Below are 19431 nucleotides of genomic sequence, written 5' to 3' on the forward strand. Positions count from 1 at the left end.
CCTGGGGAAAGTTTCAGGCTGGAGGTTGGAGTTCACTGGGATGTTTAAGGCTGAGCAAAAAGCCCAGATGACAGGAGCAGGAGGAGTGAGGAGGAAGTGGTAGGGATGAGAGCAGAGAGGGTCTGTTCACGTGGGACCTTACAGACAATGGTAAAGGTTGTGGCTTTTGCTCCAAGTGGGATGGGAAGTAGTTAAGAGGGTTTTCAGCTGACTTGTGCTGTGTTGAGAACAGAGTAAGGAAGGACACAGAGAAAGCAGTTAGGAGGCTGTGGGAATTAATAATCCAGCTAAGCTAGAAGTGATGTCATAGCACAGAGCAGCACAGCCCCATCTGCTTTCCCCCTTGCTGGGCGAGAGGTGTCTCAGGGGCACCCGCTGCTGCCGCCCCTCTGCCAGGTGCTGTCTCTGGCGAGGAAAAGCAAAAGCTGAGTGGCACAAATACACAAGTAAAGGCTAAAGTATTTGATGAAACGCATCTTCCATCAAGAACATTTTGATGCTTGGCCTCTGGACTCCCTTGTGCCCTCACCGTGCCAGCAGCAGGTAGATCACAGCCAAAGAATCTGAAGTTTGGGCCACTTTCAAAGGAGAATGAAAAGGAGTAACTGGTAAGCCAGGCATCCTAGAAGAGAGGTGAAGAAGGGGTTTGGGAGGGGGCAGCATTCGGCTCTGACAAGTAGGGCTGACAGGCCAAGTAAGATGAGCCTAATTGTTCCATCTTGGGTTTAGCAACATCAACTTAGCATTGATGATCTGGTCGAGAGCACTTTCGGTTGAGCGATAGGGGTTAACACCTGACTGGAGTAGTTTTAAGAGAGAACAGGAGGAGAGGAATTAGAGACAGTGGGTGCAGATGACTTTTTAGAGAGCTTAGCTTCAAGGGGAGCCCGAGATCTGAGCAGTAGCTTAAGAGAAGAGTTTTTAAGGAAGGGAAAAATGACCATGTTCTTGGCCAGATGGAGAATGATCCAGTAGAGAGAGAAAAACTGACGTGGTGGAAGAGATGTTTCTGAACCAGGTCCATTTGCTTGACACACAGCAAGCCAAACGCTGAGATGCCAAAGTTTGCAGCAGAGAGGACTTACTTGCAAGGCAGCCAAGCAAAAGAGAGAATGAGAGAGCAAATCTTAGGCCCGCCTCCTGGAAGGCATGGGGCTGGGATATTTATAGGAGATATATATGTATATAATATATACACATGTCTGTGTATGGATATGTATGCATATATATATAATATGTACATCATATAATACATGCATGCATATAAACTATATACACATATAGTATAATATATACATATATGATATATATACACACATATGAAATATGTATATTATATTGGTGTACATCCATCCCTAGGCCTGTCTAACTGAGACCTCAGCATTTGTTGGGGACCAATTAATTTTTTGTTTGTTTCAGTACAGGTAGGGTTATTTAGAGATCCATCAAGAGGCAAGAGAAAGGCCACGAGGTACACAAGGTGTGGGGGTTGGGTGCTCAGAGTAGAGTAAAAGTAGGTACACATTAGACAGGAGGGAAGGGGGCAGGGCACAGCCACTCAAGGAATGACAGCAATTTAATACCAAAATGGTGGAAGATTCACCAAAATGGTGGAAGATTCACCAAAATGGTGGAAGATTCACCAAAATGGTGGAAGATTCACCTCCTAGTTGGCCTTGAGGATTGAGGTTTGACTTCTAACAGACCTTGAGCTTCATTATATGCTCATTGTAACAGCGTGATAAGTAACATGCCCACAGGCGCCATGACAGCCCCCAGGCTAACCACAAAAGGCCAAAGAATGGGCGGTGGCCCAATGCCTGGGAATCCCAGCCCCTTCCCCAGGGCAGTTGGATTGATCCCACCTGTAGGCCTGTGAAGCGACTGAGACCATAAAAAGTGACGCCACCACGCCTAGTGGCCTTTTTTTGGCTCTCTCCCCTTTGGAGACGGCCCGCACTCTGTCTATGAACTGTGTACCTACTTTTACTTTAACCTGAGCACCCAATTCCCACACCTCTTTCCTTGCCCTTCTCTTGCCTTACACTCTATGTGGTATGTATCTCTCTAAATAAATCTACCTTTACTCAACAGTGGCTGGCACTTGAATTCTTTCCTGCACAAAGCCAAGGACCCGCACTTGGCGGGGCATGTTCCAGGGGCTCAGTCGAGACCTGGGCCTCGGCCCTCCTCACGCCCCACATCCGTTTTCCTGCGTCACCTCTGGCGCCCAGCGTGGGCGTTTATAAAGAAACAGGGCTCAAAGGGCATAATCTCACTCTGCCTATTGGGCTACAGCTCCCCTCTCTTCGGAGGGTGGCAGGGGCTTCTCCCACGTCATGCAGATTCAAGTAGCCCTTAGGTGGCAGCAGATGCTGCCTGCAGGATCTGGCAGAGACCAGCTCTCAAGCCGTGAAGGAGCCCACCGAGCCCAAGGCTTTTCTCCTCTGGATCTTTTCTCATTCTCTCTCTATCACACTATCTCTCTGGACTCGAGAAGATCCATTAAGGCAACCACTCGGACATCCAAATTAAGACCACGTGGCAAATAATTGGCAGCCTGACTGGGTGAGCTTCCCCTCCGTGGCTCTTTTGATGCAGGAAAACGGATGTGGGGCGTGAGGAGGGCCGAGGCCCAGGTCTCGGTTGAGCCCCTGGAACATGCCCCGCCAAGTGCGGGTCCTTGGCTTTGTGCAGGAAAGAATTCAAGTGCCAGCCACTGTTGAGTAAAGGTAGATTTATTTAGAGAGATACATACCGCACAGAGTGTAAGGCAAGAGAAGGGCAAGGAAAGAGGTGTGGGAATTGGGTGCTCAGGTTAAAGTAAAAGTAGGTACACAGTTCATAGACAGAGTGCGGGCCGTCTCCAAAGGGGAGAGAGCCAAAAAAAGGCCACTAGGCGTGGTGGCGTCACTTTTTATGGTCTCAGTCGCTTCACAGGCCTACAGGTGGGATCAATCCAACTGCCCTGGGGAAGGGGCTGGGATTCCCAGGCATTGGGCCACCGCCCATTCTTTGGCCTTTTGTGGTTAGCCTGGGGGCTGTCATGGCGCCTGTGGGCATGTTACTTATCACGCTGTTACAATGAGCATATAATGAAGCTCAAGGTCTGTTAGAAGTCAAACCCAATCCTCAAGGCCAACTAGGAGGTGAATCTTCCACCATTTTGATTGCTGTCATTCCTTGAGTGGCTGTGCCCTGCTCCCTTCCCTCCTGTCTGGGCGGAGCCCAATTCCACCTCTCTACACAGTGTTGGTCTGGTTCTGGGGAAAGGGGGCACAAATTAGGGGACTCCAGGAGTTACCCTTCAGAAATTTGTGGCCCAGCCCTCCCAAATGCCCTCGGGGCATAAGGCCTCACTGCATCTGTAGGCAGGAGTCACAGGCGGGCCCTCTCTTTGTGGATCCCAGGTTTTGCACCCCTGAAGGAGAGTTGCCAGCAAGTGCTCTGTTCACGGGTCGCAGGTTTTCTTACCGTTGGTGGGATCGCAGGTTTTCACAACCCTGAGCGCGAGTTGTCAGCGAGCACTCCCTTTATGGGTCGCAGGTTTTTGCACCCCTGTGTGGGGTGGCAGGTTACACAGCCTTGTATCCATAGGCAGGAGTCGAGGGCAGGCACTCCCCTTGTGGATGGCAGGTTTTAGCACCCATGGGTGGGGTCGCGGGTATATGAGACGGGGTGCCCCTCCACACCCAGGTCTGGGGGTGGAGGCACACCCCGTGTCATGTCTACAAATAAAGCAGCACAGCGTCCTGAGTTTGCGGAGTGTGGGGAGAGGTGATTGGGAGAAGCTGTGGGACTTGTTCTATGCAGGTGTAACTAGGCTACAGGCCTCTGTACGTTCTGAGGGTGCCCCCTGATGTCAGAATGTCACGGATCGGACACTGGTACGTGCTTAGTTGGAGGATTCGGGGTCCTGTCCAGTCTTAACCTACTCGGCTTCACTTAGACGCAGCTGACTCCAAGTTTCTGAAAAATAATTCAGGCAAACATCTAGTTATATAAGTTACGTGCTGCTTGGAGGACAAGCAGGCCTCAAAACCTTCAACAATTAGGGAAGGCAGGTGAAATGGATTTAACCCACAGTTTCAGAGAGATGAGGAATTGCTGGAATGGCATCCTTGAGTGGGCGAGAGGGGTGGGGTCTAGTTTACAGTAGAGGGATTGGCTTTAGATGGGAGCAGAGACGGGTCATCTCTAATAGCAGGAGGTTATGTCTGTGGCATCAGAGTGCAGATGCTCATAGATGGGCAAACAGCATGGTGGGAGCCCTGGAAATTACGAACACTTGCCCAGAAGTTTGTCCTGAGACCTCACAACGTGCATGCCTACAAGGCCCAGCCGGACACACTGGGAGTGGGAGCCCGCGAGCCAGGTGGAGGCTGGCGGCCCACTGAGCACCTCCCTGACGGCGGGGGCAGTTCCAGCTGCTGCTGCCCAGCCAGGAGCGTGGGTACGGGGTCAGGGGCAAGCTCCCGGTTTCTAAAACTTAGTAACGAATTCCAGTGTTTCCACAACTGAATGAAAGACAAATAAAAGGCTGGACAGTCTCCCAGAGTTTGCAATCTCTACTTACCCATGGAAGTCCTCCCACCCTGGGAATTCCCGGTCCTGTCTCCCCTCCCTAGCAAGAAACCAGATTTCTGTTGCCCTAGGCTGGTTGTTACTAGAGAAGCTCCTTTGTTCTCCCAGCAACCTGCAGGCTGGCAAGTCAGGTGAAGTGGCTGGAGACTCTTAATGAGAATAAATAAGAAAAAAAATAGGCATCAGGAAAGCCTGGCGCAAAGCTCAGGTGGAGCGCTGTCCGGTGGGGGTCTGCTTCCCACTCCCACCCCCGAGTCCCAGTAGCCCTCATGCCCACCCCCTCCAGGCTCATTTGGCCACCAATTAAGTTGACTAAGCACATCATCCCCCGTGCTGGGCACAGAGGGAGGCAGCTGACATGAACAACCTAATTCTCACCACCACCTTGTGAAATAGCACCTGCTCTAGGCTTTACAAGTGGGGGAACAGGGGTTATGAAAGATGAAGTGACCTCTGTTACCCCCGGGCACAGAGCCAGGACTGGGACTCAGGCCTGTCAAGGTTCTCCCAGAATCTCCTGCTGCGTGGGGCGCAGAGCGAGCGGAGGCCCTAGGCGAGCGTCAGAAGGGACCATGCGGCTCGTTACGGGTAGGGCGTAGTCCTGGGGTTGGCTGCATTGTTCCCCACAACTTCCCAAGTGACAGTGGGGTTGATAGTATTATGGTATCACAACCAAGGTCCCAGGAATGCCCACACCCTGCCCTGTCACCTATCCCCTCATTCCACGGCTTTGATCACAGGTTCTGTTATCAGGACAGTGGGGGAGGCAGGTCATGTGATTGTCACCCCCTCCAGAACAAAATGGAATGGAAGATGCTGTTCCTTAAAGAGAAGGATGCTTGGCAGATGAAAACAATTCAGGGAGCCTGACTGAGCAGACACCATATGCGAGGAGTAATATATGAATGCAGCTTGATCAGCTCGTGAGAGCCAGTAGTGAAATGCTCAGGAATCTTGTAACCTGGCTGTTAAATATTCAAAATTAAACTATATCAACATATAATTAAACTATATTTAAAATTAAGGTAATAAATATTCAAAATTCAGCAGTTGCTAATTATTTTGTTACATTTTACAATTACCTACAGTCTTGAAGTTATATATGGCTCAAGTGTGTATGTTGGAAATACTGTACAATGGTGTGCTAACATTTATTCCTTCCTAACGACCTCACGTTGTTATCTTGAAATTGTCCACAATGGAAGTATTTATACTATGGAAACTGGCTACTCCTCCCTTCCGATTCTGCACAGAGAGTCGGTTAAACACTGGGCACACCACCAGATAAACAGAAAACAAAATTCATAGCTGAGCTAATGGGAAAGCTGCTTTGGAACATTCAAAGCAGGGCTGAAGGTATAAATGAAGTTCCCTGCTGCCCGCAGCTGGGTTGTCTACTCAGCTACAGACGTGGAAGAGGTGGAACAGAAGAACCCGGTTGTGCCTGCCCACGAAGGCAGGCTTCACCTTGTGTCGGGCTCAGGGAGCCCGATGCACTGACTACTAAGATGGAGTGAGCCTACCCACTGGCGATGCAGGGCCCAAGGAATGACCTGGATCCTGACCAATCAGATTAGCAACTTCTCTCAGGGTGTCAGGGTGGACGGTGGGCAGAGGGGACAGTCTGTGGGTGGGGGCCTGAAGTCCCTTCTCTCTAGTGTTAACTAGTTGAGCAAGATGGAACAGGAAAGCTGCCAGAGTGTGAAACTGGCTATATCATGACCATTCCATCAACAGATCTGTCAGTCCTGAGAGAAGCAAGAATTTCAAGTGTGGCAGGAAAACCTTCCACTCCCTTAGCCGAGTAAACTGTGCCCCTCCCTGTGGCTGAGGAGTCAGGCAGAATCCAGGGCATGCAGGGGCCTGCCTTCTCCGAGTAGGAGGAGGAGAGATCTGATCGCGCTCTGAGGCTTTCCCTCTCACTGGAGGGGAAAGCCACGTTGGTGCCTCACGGCACACTGGTACCTTCCTTTCAACAGCGTCCTGATTCCATCCCCAATCAGATAAGTGACCTTGGGAAAGTTACTTAACCTCTCTGAGCCTGTTTCCTCGTCTGAAAAATGGAGACACTGCTCCCATAGGATGGTTGGGCGGTGGACAACAAACAAGGTGATAGATGGGAAACTGCGCCCACTGGGAGTCATTACCATCCCGTTTAGGACTCAGCCCTCGCTGCTGAGCTGCTAGTCCAGGGATGGGTGGTGGCCTTGGGCTCTGAGCAGGAGTTTGGTCTGACCTGCAGGGAGGGGGAAATGTTGAATTTGCAGGGCCCTAGAGCTCAACCCCACTAAAAGTAACAAGGGGGTGGGGGGAGGGTGGCTGGGAGTCAGCCTGGGGACAAGGGTGATTCCTATCTAGAGGGGGCCAACCACATTTCTCTCAGGCAGCATCACCTCTCCCACCTCAGATATGGTCAAGGACTCGGCCCCTCTGTGGGTGATGCCCCAAAGGGAGGACTTCGGTCATCGCCCAGGCCTTCCACCCTGTGCACACCAGAGCAGCAGCACATCCAGGAAGGTATTTTTGCAGCGACTGGAGGGAAAGAGAGTAGAGAGGAATCCAGAAAATGCATCAGTGACACAAAGCAGGAGAATCACTTATTCCAAGGCCTTTTTTGGTTGGGGGGAAAGAAAGGGCCACTCAAATGAGCTTACTTAAATAACAAGAGTGGATGACAGTAGGGTTCTTTGGTTACAAATAATAGAAACTAACGCAAGAGAAATAAACAAAGGAGGCATCCAGGCCTTTAGGACAAAAGGAATGAGGTGCTGCCACTGAACAGCTCAGCTCCAACCACACTCCTTGGACAGCAGATGTGAATGGCTCGTCTGGGCTACACATCCTTCTCTGTCCACGCTGGGGAGGGGTGGCCAGGGTCCTGCGATTGCAGCTCCCCCAGAAGCCCTTGGAGCAGGGCAGCAGCTGCTGACACATCACGTGTCCCCTCCTGGGTCTCATGCTGATTGGCCCAGGTGGCTGCCCTCCTAGCTCGCTCTCGCTCCACACACCTGAGCACTCTCCTGCCCTTCCCGTTGGCTTCCTGCCAGAGTGAAGTTCACAGGATTGCCCACAGTGATCCCTGGTTATGGTTCCAAGAGAAGAATAGGGGTATTTCACCAGCTGCCTCTGAGCTAACTCACTAGTCAGGGGAGAGGAGAGACAGCAGCCAAGTCCAAGTAAAGCAGCCAATGACTTCACAGGAGCCTGAGGGAGGAGGATTCCTCCAGAAGGCGGAATAAGTGTTAGCTGTTCCATCTTTCCATTCCCAAACTCACCCAGGGTTCATCTGAGTGCAGTACAAACATTCTATAACTCCAAAAACTGTGCACATAAACGAAGCCTGTGTGCATTCACTGATTTGTTCATTCATTTATTCATTCAATGGTTCTTTCAGTGAAACAGGTTCTTAACTTCTTTTCCTCATCTGGAAAATCTGCATGATAATTCGCCCTGCCTGAGGTTGTTGCGAATTAATTGACATAATGTGTGTAAACTGCTCAGCTCACAACCTGACACAGCCAATGAGCACCATCCTGGGGTTTGCCGGGCAAAATTTGCATCAAGGTTTCTGGTTATTCACACAAAATCCTTATTTCTCTGTGTGTGGGGGATCCGCTAGGTGGCAGCATGGATTTAGACATGGGATGAAACAGCCCCCTTCCCCTCTCACATCCGGGGCTAACGTTTATCAGCTTATTCATTATCATCTAGAAGAAAATCCAACTTGGAAACCTTTAGGGAGGAGGGGACACTGTGGCCATTGCAGGCAGTCACTGCAAAAGTAAACACGGGTGCTGCACCAGGCCTTTCCCAGAAGCGGCAGGTGGCTGCCTACTGAGAGCCGCGTTTTACTCACACAGGGAAAATCTCTTTCCAGAACCAAGTTCAAGGCGGAAAGTCCAGTTCACATGAATAAAAGAAGCTGGACTGAACTCATTAATACTTGTTATCTGTATTGGTCAGCTTGGACTGCTGTAACAAAATACCAGACTGGGAGGCTTAAACAAAGACATTTACCTCTCACAGTTCTGGAAGCCGAAGTCCAAGATCATGGTGCTGGCCGATTCAGTTCCTGGTGGGAGCTCTCTTCATGGTTTGCTGTTGGCAGCCTTGCTGTGTCTCTGTGTGGCGGAGAGAGAGAGATGTGGTTGTCTCTACCTCTTCTTATAAGGACATTAATCCCATTAAGAAGGCCCCACCCTCATGACCTCATCTAAACCTAATTAAATACCAGCACATTGAGGATGAAGGCTACGATACACAAATACGGGGCTGGGGGTTGGGGGGGAGGGACACAATACACTTGAATTCATAGCAGATCTGTGTTGTCTAAGAGAACTTTCTGCAGTGACAGATGTTTTATATCCGTGCTGTTTAATGTAGAAGCCATTAGCCACACGTGGCTGTTGAGACGTGACATGGGGCCAGTGCATCTGAGGAACTAAATTTTAAATTTTATTTCATTTTGGTTATTAAAATTTTTTTAAATCATTTATTTATTTAATTAAAAATTAAATTTGAATTCTCAATTTTTAAATAATTCATTATTTAAATAGCCCCATGGGGTCAGTGGCTACCATATTGGACAGTTCAGGTCTAGTTAAAAGGATAGATATATATTTTTTTCTTCCTTATTTAACCGATTAGATTGTGTTGAGTTTGGAAAGAGGGAAATTTGAGGTTTAATGTAGGCTTGATTTCCAGAGTTAACTGATATGGGAGCAGATAAAAATGGTATCTCTTTATAAACCAGTGAAGTGAAGCCACTGTGAAGATACAGTGGGTCAGTGGCTGAGCCCACTCACCCCCTCCAAGCAGCAGCTCCTTCCTGGGTAAGCCTCCAGGAATCTAGGTTCCCTCTTTTGTCCCTCCTGGAGGTGATTTGGGAAGAGTCACAGGACATCAGGACAGGCTTGCTTGTCAAAGGTGTGGGGTGTGTGTGTGTGTGTGTGTGTGTGTGTGTGCTTGCATGTGCATGTACGTGATCAGGCCTCTTGCAGAAAAAGGCTGTGTGATCTGTGTGGGAAAGAGGCAGGTGTCCAAATCTGAATTGTTCACTGCATCCTTCCACATCCCCACCAAGGAAATTCACAGGTACATGTCAAGAACTGATGTCATTTTACAGTTTGTTAGAGGAACAGAGCAAAGGTGCTCTGACAGGACCAGTTCTAGAGCTGGAAAAAGTGTCTTGGGGTTTGACCAATGGGGTTTGGTGACACTCTTAGAGTTTCTCGCAAGCCCTGCACAGCACCACACCCATCAATACCAAGTATCAAGCACGAGGTATTGAGGGATTTCTCTGTGCCAGGTCCTGTGCTCAGCACTCTACATAGAGCTTCTCATTAATATTTATAACCTGAACCCATGCAGAGGATGTCCTCAGCCCCACTGACGGAATCACCAAGAGGTGTACAGCAAGGATATGGCCAGGCCCATCCAAAGCCCAAACACTTAAACCTTTACATCACTTTTTGTTGATTGGTTTTCATCTATTTTCCCTGCTCCCCTCCAGCCCACCTCAGCCAGTATGAAGAATGTTTGTGCAGTCAAATGTCATAACCACCAAGAGTCTGGACTCCAAGTTAAGGGCAGGCACATTTTCTCCTGATCTCAGCACAGGTGAACTTCACTTTAACAACGCTGTCCCTGAGTAGTTGTATGAATAGTCTTATGGAGTTTTCCCAAACAGACCCTTCTTTTCTGCTGGCTTACCATACGATTCTGGTAGTGAGTTCCATGTTATTCTTACAGAACTGATCACCTTTGCTTCTGGACCTTTAAATACACCAAGCCCGTGTGTTTTGCAAGGAGTTGCTTGCTGGGGCCGGGGTGGTATGCCCTGGGTGAGTTGAGTCTTTTGGGTGCTCAGAAGAATGACCCCTGGGAGTGATGGGACTGTGGAAGCCGTGGGAGATCTCCAGCTGGTTCCAACTAGTCTCACCTTGTCCAGGTAATGAAGGGCCTTTCCCATCACAGCACCAGTCACCTCTCCCTAGATGTCCTGAGCTCACCCTCTCTTCTGGGGGCCTAGGAGTGTTCTGAGCTGTGGAAAAGGGAGGTTGTCCACAATGGGGGTCCAGAAAGGGATGAGCATAGGAGTCACTCCTGGTTGATTAGTGGGTAATGCTTTGGCTCTGACAGATAGTGAGTTCCCCAATGGTAGAAGTATTCAAGCAGAGACAAATCAATAACAATAATCTGACACACCTGCAGAGTGCCCTACAGCTGTAAACTGCGTGTGCTCCTTCCAGCTCTCTGGTCACTTCATGGACTAGATCTTAGCTTCATTTCACAGATAAGGCTCAGAGAGGGGACATGACTTGCCCATAGTAACACAACTAAAATGTGGTAAAGGTGAGGTTCAAACCCAGGTCTGGATGATGCCAAATCCTAAGATGGGGATCCCTGTAAAGTGTGATAACAGTGGTCATGACACAGATTCAGAGCTAGAGTAAATCAGCCCCCAAACTGAGGAGATTTTGGTGTCCTTTCACCCATATGGAATTTAAAATCAAGGAAATTCCTCCAGTCTCACTCAGTGATGATTATATTGCTTTTTTCCCTAAACATTGAATTACATTTTAAACCCTCCATCTCCCCCTCATTCATTCCCCTCTCCCTCATTTTGAGTACCTGCCTTGCTGAAGCCCTAATTCTGCTTAATCATTGACCAGGTAAGTCAATACCGTGACACAGGCTGCAGGACTCATCCTGTGCTGATCGCAGGGTGGAAAGCTGGCTAATTTCCCTGTTAAATTCTCTTCCAAATGAAAGAGTCTGGGATCCGATCGTTTCAAAAACAGGAAGCTACGTCAGTTCGTTACATGGTGATTTCTAATATTTTGAGAATTTGTAAATGCTTGTTAAAATCTTTTCCTTATGGGGACTGGAGAAAGAACTATTAAATAAGAGAAAAGACAAAATGTGGACATAAATACCCACTAACACCTTGGAGGGAAAATTGCCAGTAAGACAATGTGCTTTATTTCATATTCAGATTTTCCAGGAAAAACAAACACAATTTCAATTAAGTGAAACAGACTAATGCAACAAAGAAATGGAATCACAAAAACAAAATTAAAAAAGAAAAAGAAATAGTATGACTGCAAAATTCTACCTGGTTCACCTGTTTAGATGTGCTCCATAGAGCACTGAATTTCAGAGGCTGAATAAACACCAAAATAATGAGTGAGAGTGTACTGTGGTTTCATCCATAAAGTACATGGTTCCTGAAATTGTCATTGGGATTGCACAGTACATCCCTCAGACTGGTTATTCTTGTCCTTACAATTTGGGCTCCTGATTTCATTTGATGGTGACAGCTCTGAAATTTGGGTTTGTAACGCTTGTTGATTCTTGGCAGTTGGCAATTTGTTCTCTATCCCATGGGGATACCACGGGCATCTTACTGATCAGTTAAAGATCCTTGGGGAGGAAAGCCGTGTGTAGCACAGTCAGAAGATGTAATTGCAAAGCCTGCCATTTTCTAAATACTTCCAGAAAGAAGGGACTTTGGTTTCATTTGGCAGGCGCTTATGAGGTAGAAAAAGCACTAAGTAAATGGTGAATCCTTCACATTTTGGGCTTTGTGTCTCAAGGACCAGTCTCCCTTGACCGTAAACTCTGAGGGGAGGTGCTGTGTCCTGCTCATCATTGAATCGCCATCACCTGGGTGGTGTCTGGTGCTTAGTAGGTGTTCAGGAAAGTTTGCTCAGCCAATGAAGGACTGAATGGGTGACTGTGTGGAAGCTTCTCTCAGTGCTTCCTGCATAGTTTCAATTAGATGAAAGAGGATCAACAGGATAAAATCACACCCGGACACGCACACCCCTGGCAGGAAGACAGCCTGCAGCCCTTCTCCAGGCCTCGCGTCTGCCCAAGTCACAGCTTTTGGTTTCTGGTCTCAGCCTATGGTTCTCTTTTACCTGGACCCATTCTAAAGAGGTGGTCCCTGAGACACAGAAGGCCTGTTTGGGAACTTCCAGTTTTAGGGACAAAACATTAGAGAGATGCAAAATTTAGTTCCCAAGGCATCTGAATATTAATACATGCAGCAACTTGGGCCATTTGGCAACCCCTGGCTTTCACAGTCTTAAGACTATGCAGGCCCTTTCTCTTGATGCCGCCAAACCTGACCTAGAAAATGGACTGTTCCAGGAGCAGGCACACAGCTTCTGGCTTTGCCATCAGATGGAGCATGAGAAATCCAGTCCAACAGCTGGCTTGTGGATCAACCCTATGTCCCAAATCCAACTGTTTCTAAATGTCTCATAGGCAAGACATCTGGGTGGTAGCTTGGTTTTTCATTAGGTCATGTTGGCATCCCTGGGGATGTGTCCTCAAAGGGAGTGGCTTCTACAGGCCCTGCGGGGCTCCCTTAGGCCTCAGCCATCAGGCCCCAGGGACTGGGTGATGGAGTGGGCACCACAGGCAAAAGCAAGCCCTTTAACGTGTTCTGTGATGGCCCAGCAGAGTCCAGAGCAAGTTCACACAGCTCATAACAGGGACCAGACAACGTGGAGTGCTTTTTACCTTCAAGAGTTTGCCAGACCTCTTTGGCTTAGAGGAGGGCTTGGTGGTGAAACTATTATACTAACAAAATCTTTTTTTTTCAGTTCTGAGGAGTCAGGTGGCCTCTCCCTAAATGCAGATTTGTCCACGTGTAAACAGAAACACTAAAATGTTAAAATGAAATGCCCAACTGTACCAACTAGTATTCGTCATACCTGTACCTCCAAGAGGTCATAGAGAGACTCAAAGCAATTATGTTTCCCTCTGCCCCTCTGTGTACCTTTACAGGTAATTAAGCAGTTTCCACTACTTGGTTGCACACCCTTCCCAGGCACACCCTTTCTGGCTTCCAGTGGCCAGCAGAGCTCTTGAGCCGAATGCATGACATTCACTTAAAGATGCCTAGTGGCCATCCTGGGGAAAAAGCTTGTTCTCCTATTTCTGGTGAGGACCCAGCAAAGAGAGGCTGGCTTTGTCTTGTGTCTTTTCCAGTTCTCTGGGGCTGTATCTGTCAGCCACCACTTCCTTTCACTTGATCACTTCATTTGTCCTGAAAGCTGGAAGCAGACAGGGTCCAGGAAGAAAGAAAAAATGCAGGAACAGGGAAGCCCTCCGTTCCTGGGTCCACTATCCTATTCTCTGCAATGTCTCCACCCCATGGTGAGCCCTGTAACAGCATTTTGCAGGGGCTCCTTTATTCCTCATCACTGCAGCAAGACAGCGTCTTTGAGGGTGTCTGTAGTGCGTATCTGAGCTTTCTTTACAGAGGAGCAGAGAGAGGAGGGAAGAATCCTCCTTCAGTCTCGGTGCTTTCTTGCAGAAAGCCTCTGCAATCAGGCTGCCGTGGGAAACAACACTATGTTGTCGCCCAGCTTACCCAAATCTCAGTGGAGCCACAAAAGCCCAGGGTCGTGGCTCTCCACTAGGGCATAGGGACTCCTCAGAAACATTCAGAGTTGGGTTTTTGGTCGATTTTTGTTGCAGGAGATAGACTTCCTCGTCTATAATCTAAACCTCCTTGGCCTCAAGGCTACTTCTTACTCAGTAATCTGCTTTCTTGGACCTTTGCTTTGAATACCACCCATCGTGGCCTCTGAGGCTTGACCACTGCTTTTAGGCTCTGTGTCTTGGTAGTTCCTAGACAAAGAATCTGGTAAGCCTAGCCCCAAGTGTCGAGCCACAACTTTTGTGGCTGGTCAGCCTAGGATTTTGTGGCTCCGGGATCAGAAGTGTCTCCTTTCCAATCAGCTTAGATCAGAGGGCAGAGCACAGAGTATAACACATGGTCTGTGGTTAGGACTGAACATAAGGTGGGTATCACAATTGCCGGGACCAGCAATGGGGGCTCAGAGAGATGGATGGTCTTGGGACTTTTGTGTCCCATTCTAGCGCCATCCCTGGACTTCTTGGGAGCCACTGAGAAGGGCATGTGAGCAGATGTTGGCTTATTCTGCCCCGCAACACCATCTACCCCAAGAATACAGTCACAGAGAGACTGGAACTGCTCCTCTGGGGCTGGGGATGGCCAGGGTGAGCTCTTCTTGGCTGATGAACTCATGCCCCAGGTGGAGACCAGGGGTCTGCCAGGCCCGCAGATGCTAACAACCCCCAGTGGGCGCTGCTGTGCAACTGGCTTGTGAAGGGGATGCCCTCTCACCACCTGGAGGCGGCCAGATGAGAAGCAGGCAGGTTTAGGGCCTGAAAGCCTTGGCTGTTTTATTTTACCATAAACAGTTCTAATAGCCTATGAGCACTCTGTTCCCGGTGGAGGCCAAGGCTCCCAAAGTTAATCAGAAAGCAAAGCATGACGAGGCAGCAGCTACAGTCAACGCTCTCAGGCAGTACTTGCCTTTGGCCAACGTGTCTAATGTGCTTGGTGACAATTTCTGTTCTGGGTTTACCCCCCCATATACATGATGCTACGTGCTCCTCACAGCCACCACAGGAGGTAGGAAATGCAGCGGTTCTTATACCCATTTCACAGACAAGGAATCAGAGACTGGTTTACAGTGAGTTGCCAAGGGCTTGACCGTTTCTGCTTTTTTCAAAATTCCCAGACCAGTGATACTCCTCTGATTCTGTTTGGCAAAACCTCCTCTCAGTTTGGTGTGGGCTGGGAGTGGGCGCAGTTTAGACATAAAGTAGAGATGGAGGAAAATAAGGGGAGGCCACAGTAAATTCATGTAAAATACACTGACGGCCTCCCTCCATAATTTACAAAAGTCTCGTCAAAAGTCAGAGAATGAAAAGAATCCATTTCTAGATTTCATTATATAACGAATGGCTTTCACTGAAGTGTCGATTTGTCCTGTGAAGACAAATTCTGCCCTATCACAAATTTCCCTATTTTTGAAGCCTGCAGAACCAAAGCAACTTAATACCCTCTAAAAGAATTTGTTTCTGGTACTATTAATTCTACTTCCTAAATACTCCTTTCCAGAAACACCCTACATTTTCGCATTTATCCCAGGGTAGGATTCTGGAGCAGTTCACCTTAAGAAATCAAGAGACCTCTCAATTCTTGGGACACTGACTTAGTCACAAGAGTAGAACCACAATAATATCAGTTTCACTTGAAACCAGTTTTGTCTCAAAAGACTATTGAGAGGCTCGCCAGTTTTTTCATCATGCAAGTCTGTGGCCATGAGCCACATTAAGAGCACCTGAGCTAAGATCACGTGTTTCAATTTACAAGTATTTATCATCAGCTGAGCAAGATGTCGTGCTAACTGCGCCTTGGTCAGAAGTCACTTCTTAGACCCGGCAGCAGTATCAATAGGACTGGTGTTGGGGTGGGAAGTGGTCGGGGCAGGTCTGGCCAGCCCGCCAGGGTTCCAGCAAGCGCGTGCTCACCTGACAGGGGAGTCAGGGATGCCCCCTCCTCTCTGTGGCCATGTCCGAAGGGACCACTCACGTGCTGGCTGCCATACTGGGAGGACTGGCCAATTTCAGGCTGTAGTAGGTTCCTTTTGAAGGACCGGCTCACTCATGCTCCCTCCTCTGGGTACAAGACCCCAGCAAAACCCCTCACTGAAAGGGTTGGTTCAGGGGTGGGAGGTGGTGCTTGTGTCACATGACCCTGTCTCCTTGGTTACAGCTGATTGTCGGCATCTGACCCAAGGGTGGCTCAGTATAGGCAGATGAGCTGGACCAATCCAGTTCTCAAGAATTTGCAGGGAGGATGGCAGCCAGAGAGGGCTGCGTATGGAAAAGGAGAGGTTATGTGGGGTGGGTCCTGGGGTGGGTTCTCAGCTACATGTACACTAAGGAGAAAATTGAGAAGGCTAGTGGAGAAAAACAGAGATGAAAGCCCATATGGAGGGGGAAACACCAGAGGGAGGACGGCCGTCTCCACCCCTCCTGTTGGGAGCTGTGCTCTGTCTCCACGCAGGCGCCCTGCACGGGCGGGCACTCCTGGGCTTCCTGCGCGTTTTGCTCTATTGCACTTTGCAGATATTTCATTTTTACAAATTGAAGGTCTGTGGCAACCTTCTGTGGAGCAAGTCTTTTGCACAATTTTTCCAACAGCATGTGGTCATTTTCTGTCTGTGTAACACTTTGGTAATTCTTGCAATATTTCAACATTTTTCATTATTATATTTGTTATGATGATCTGCGATCACTGACCGTTGATGTTACTATTGTCATTGTTATGGGGTGCTGCTAGCTGCAGCCACATAAGACGACGAACTTAATAAATGTGTGTGTTCTGACTGCCCCACTGACTGGCTGTTGCCCCGTTTCTTCTCTCCCTCTCCTCAGGCCACCCTGTTCCCTGGGACACAAACAATATTGAAAATAAGCCAGTTAATAACCCTACAATGGCCTCTTGAGTGTTCAACTGAAACAAAGAGTTCCACGTCTCTCATTTTAAACCAAAAGCTAGAAATGACTAAGCTTAGTGAGGAGCACATGTTGAAAGTCTACACAGGACAAAAGCCAGGCCTCTGGCACCAAACACTTGGCCAAGTTGTCAATGAATGCAAAGGGGGAGTTCTTGAAGGAAATTGAGAGTGCTGCTCCAGAGACCACACGAATGATAAGAAAGTGAAACAGCTTTATTGCTGATATGGAGACAGTCTGAGTGGTCTGGATAGAGGATCAAACCAGCCACAACATTCCCTTAAACCAAAGCCTAATCCAGAGCAGGGCCCTAACTCTCTTCAATTCTGTGAAGGCTGAGAGAGGTGACGAAGCTGGAAGGAGAACAGTTGGAAGCTAGCAGAGGTTGGCTCATGAGGTTTAAGGAAAGAAGTTATTTCCATAATATAAATGCGCAAGGTGAGGCAGCCAGTGCTGGTGTAGGAGCGGCAGCAAGTTCTCCAGGTGGCTACGCTAACAACGGATTGTCAGTGTAGATGATTGTTGGAGGATGGAGGGAATGAAAAGTGCCCCCTGAACTGAAGAGGCATCTCGAGATGGGAAAACACAAGTCAGGCTGCTCGGTGTAATCAATGGATGAGTTTATTACAGGGTAACTCACTCACAGGGTGGGATCGGGTGGACAAAAATCTGGAAGCATTTGGCAACACTGAAAGGTCACTGGCACAATTTTATAGTTAACGTAGGGTATGGGGGTATGTGCTTGGAAACAGGAAACACATTCCTGAGTCAATGGGTAGCTAGTCTCATGGGCATCGGGAATCGGTCAGGGAGGGTCTTCATCACTGGGGACTAGAGAGCATAGAGGCCACCTGGTCCTAATGATTATGAAACAATATCTATTAACTACAAAACCCTTGATGACAGAAAAGTGATTCACTGCACAGTATAGTCCTGGGTAGGGTCAGCAAAAGGACAGGAGAAATTGTAAGAGTCCAAGATGGCGTCACTTATGCTAACAGCCATACAATAAAACAGCCTTATATTAGAAGGAGATGTCAGTGGACTTCAGTGGAGGAAGTAACCACAGATGTAGTGGAAACAGCAAGAGAACTAGAATTAGAAGTAGAGTCTGAAGATGTGACTGAATTGCTGCAACCTCATGATAGAGCTTGAACAAAGAGTTGCTTCTTATGGATGAGCAAAGAAAGTGGTTTCCTGAGATGGAATCTACTCCTGGTGAAGACGCTGTGAAGGTTGTTGGAAAAACAACAATGGATTTAGGAATTACATACGCTTAGTTGACAAAGCAACCACAGGGTTTTCAGAGTATTGAATCCAATTTTGAAAGAAGTTCTACTGTGGTTAAAATGCTATCAAACAGTATTGTCTCTGTAGAGAAATCGTTCATGAAAGGAAGAGTCAGTCAATGCAGCAAACTTCATTGTTGTCTAATTTTAAGAAATTGCCACTGTCACCCCAGCCTTCAGCAACCACTACCCTGATCAGTCAGCAGCCATCAACTTCGAGATGAGACCCTCCACCTGCAAAAAGATTACCACCTGCTGAATGCTCAGATGATGGTTGGCAATATTTAACAATAAAGTATTTTTAAATTAAAGTATGTATTTTTTAGACATAATGCTACCATACATTTAATATACTACAGTAGAGTAAACATAACTTTTATATGCACCGCAAACCCCAAAATTCACGTGACTCACTTAATTGTGGTGGTCTGGAGCCAAACCCCTAATATCTCAGAGGTGTACCTCTATTTGCTCAGTCACTTCCTACAACTGAGCATGTGGGATTGGGTTTCTAGTCCTCACAAAGGTCCCTCACTAGAATACCTTCAAGGTTGGACTAAATGGCTGAATTTAATTTCTAACACTCGAATCCGAGTCAGTCATTGCTCTCAGCTGAATTACTATCCTTCTCTAAGAGTGTTTGGCTGTATTTCGTTAGGGAAGTCTAAACTATTTTCTGATGTGTAGTAGAATAAATGGATTAAATTTAAATTCTGTTCTCAAACTTTAAAAATAATTTATTATTATTTTATTAATTACTTTATTAAACGGTGACTGCCTGCGCGTTGTGTAGAAAAAAGAAGCTTATTTATCTCCAACCAGTATTTACAGCTTTGGATCTATTTCATTAATTTCTGCCTGTTGGGGAAGGATTTCTTTTAATCAGATATTTAAACTTCTCCTCCACCTCTACTCTCTATCAGAAGTTTTTTATTTTTAATCACAAATCTAACTCTTCCCTATCCATTCTTCCATCAATAATGCTCAGAAATTACATGTGCTTTTGCTAAATTCTGAAATTAACAAATGCACAATATAACCTCTTCTGGCACCAGAGAATGGACTCCTACACAATCTACCTTTTCTTCGTCAAAAGAACCGTGGGCTGGGTGGCTTCTAAACCACAGACATTTATTTCTCACAGTTCCGGAGGCCAGCAGTCTGAGATCAGGGTGCCAGCAGGGTCAGGTTCTGGTGAGAGCCC

The sequence above is a fragment of the Camelus bactrianus genome, chromosome 10 (genome assembly GCF_048773025.1).
Source record: "Camelus bactrianus isolate YW-2024 breed Bactrian camel chromosome 10, ASM4877302v1, whole genome shotgun sequence".
Lineage (NCBI taxonomy): Eukaryota > Metazoa > Chordata > Mammalia > Artiodactyla > Camelidae > Camelus > Camelus bactrianus.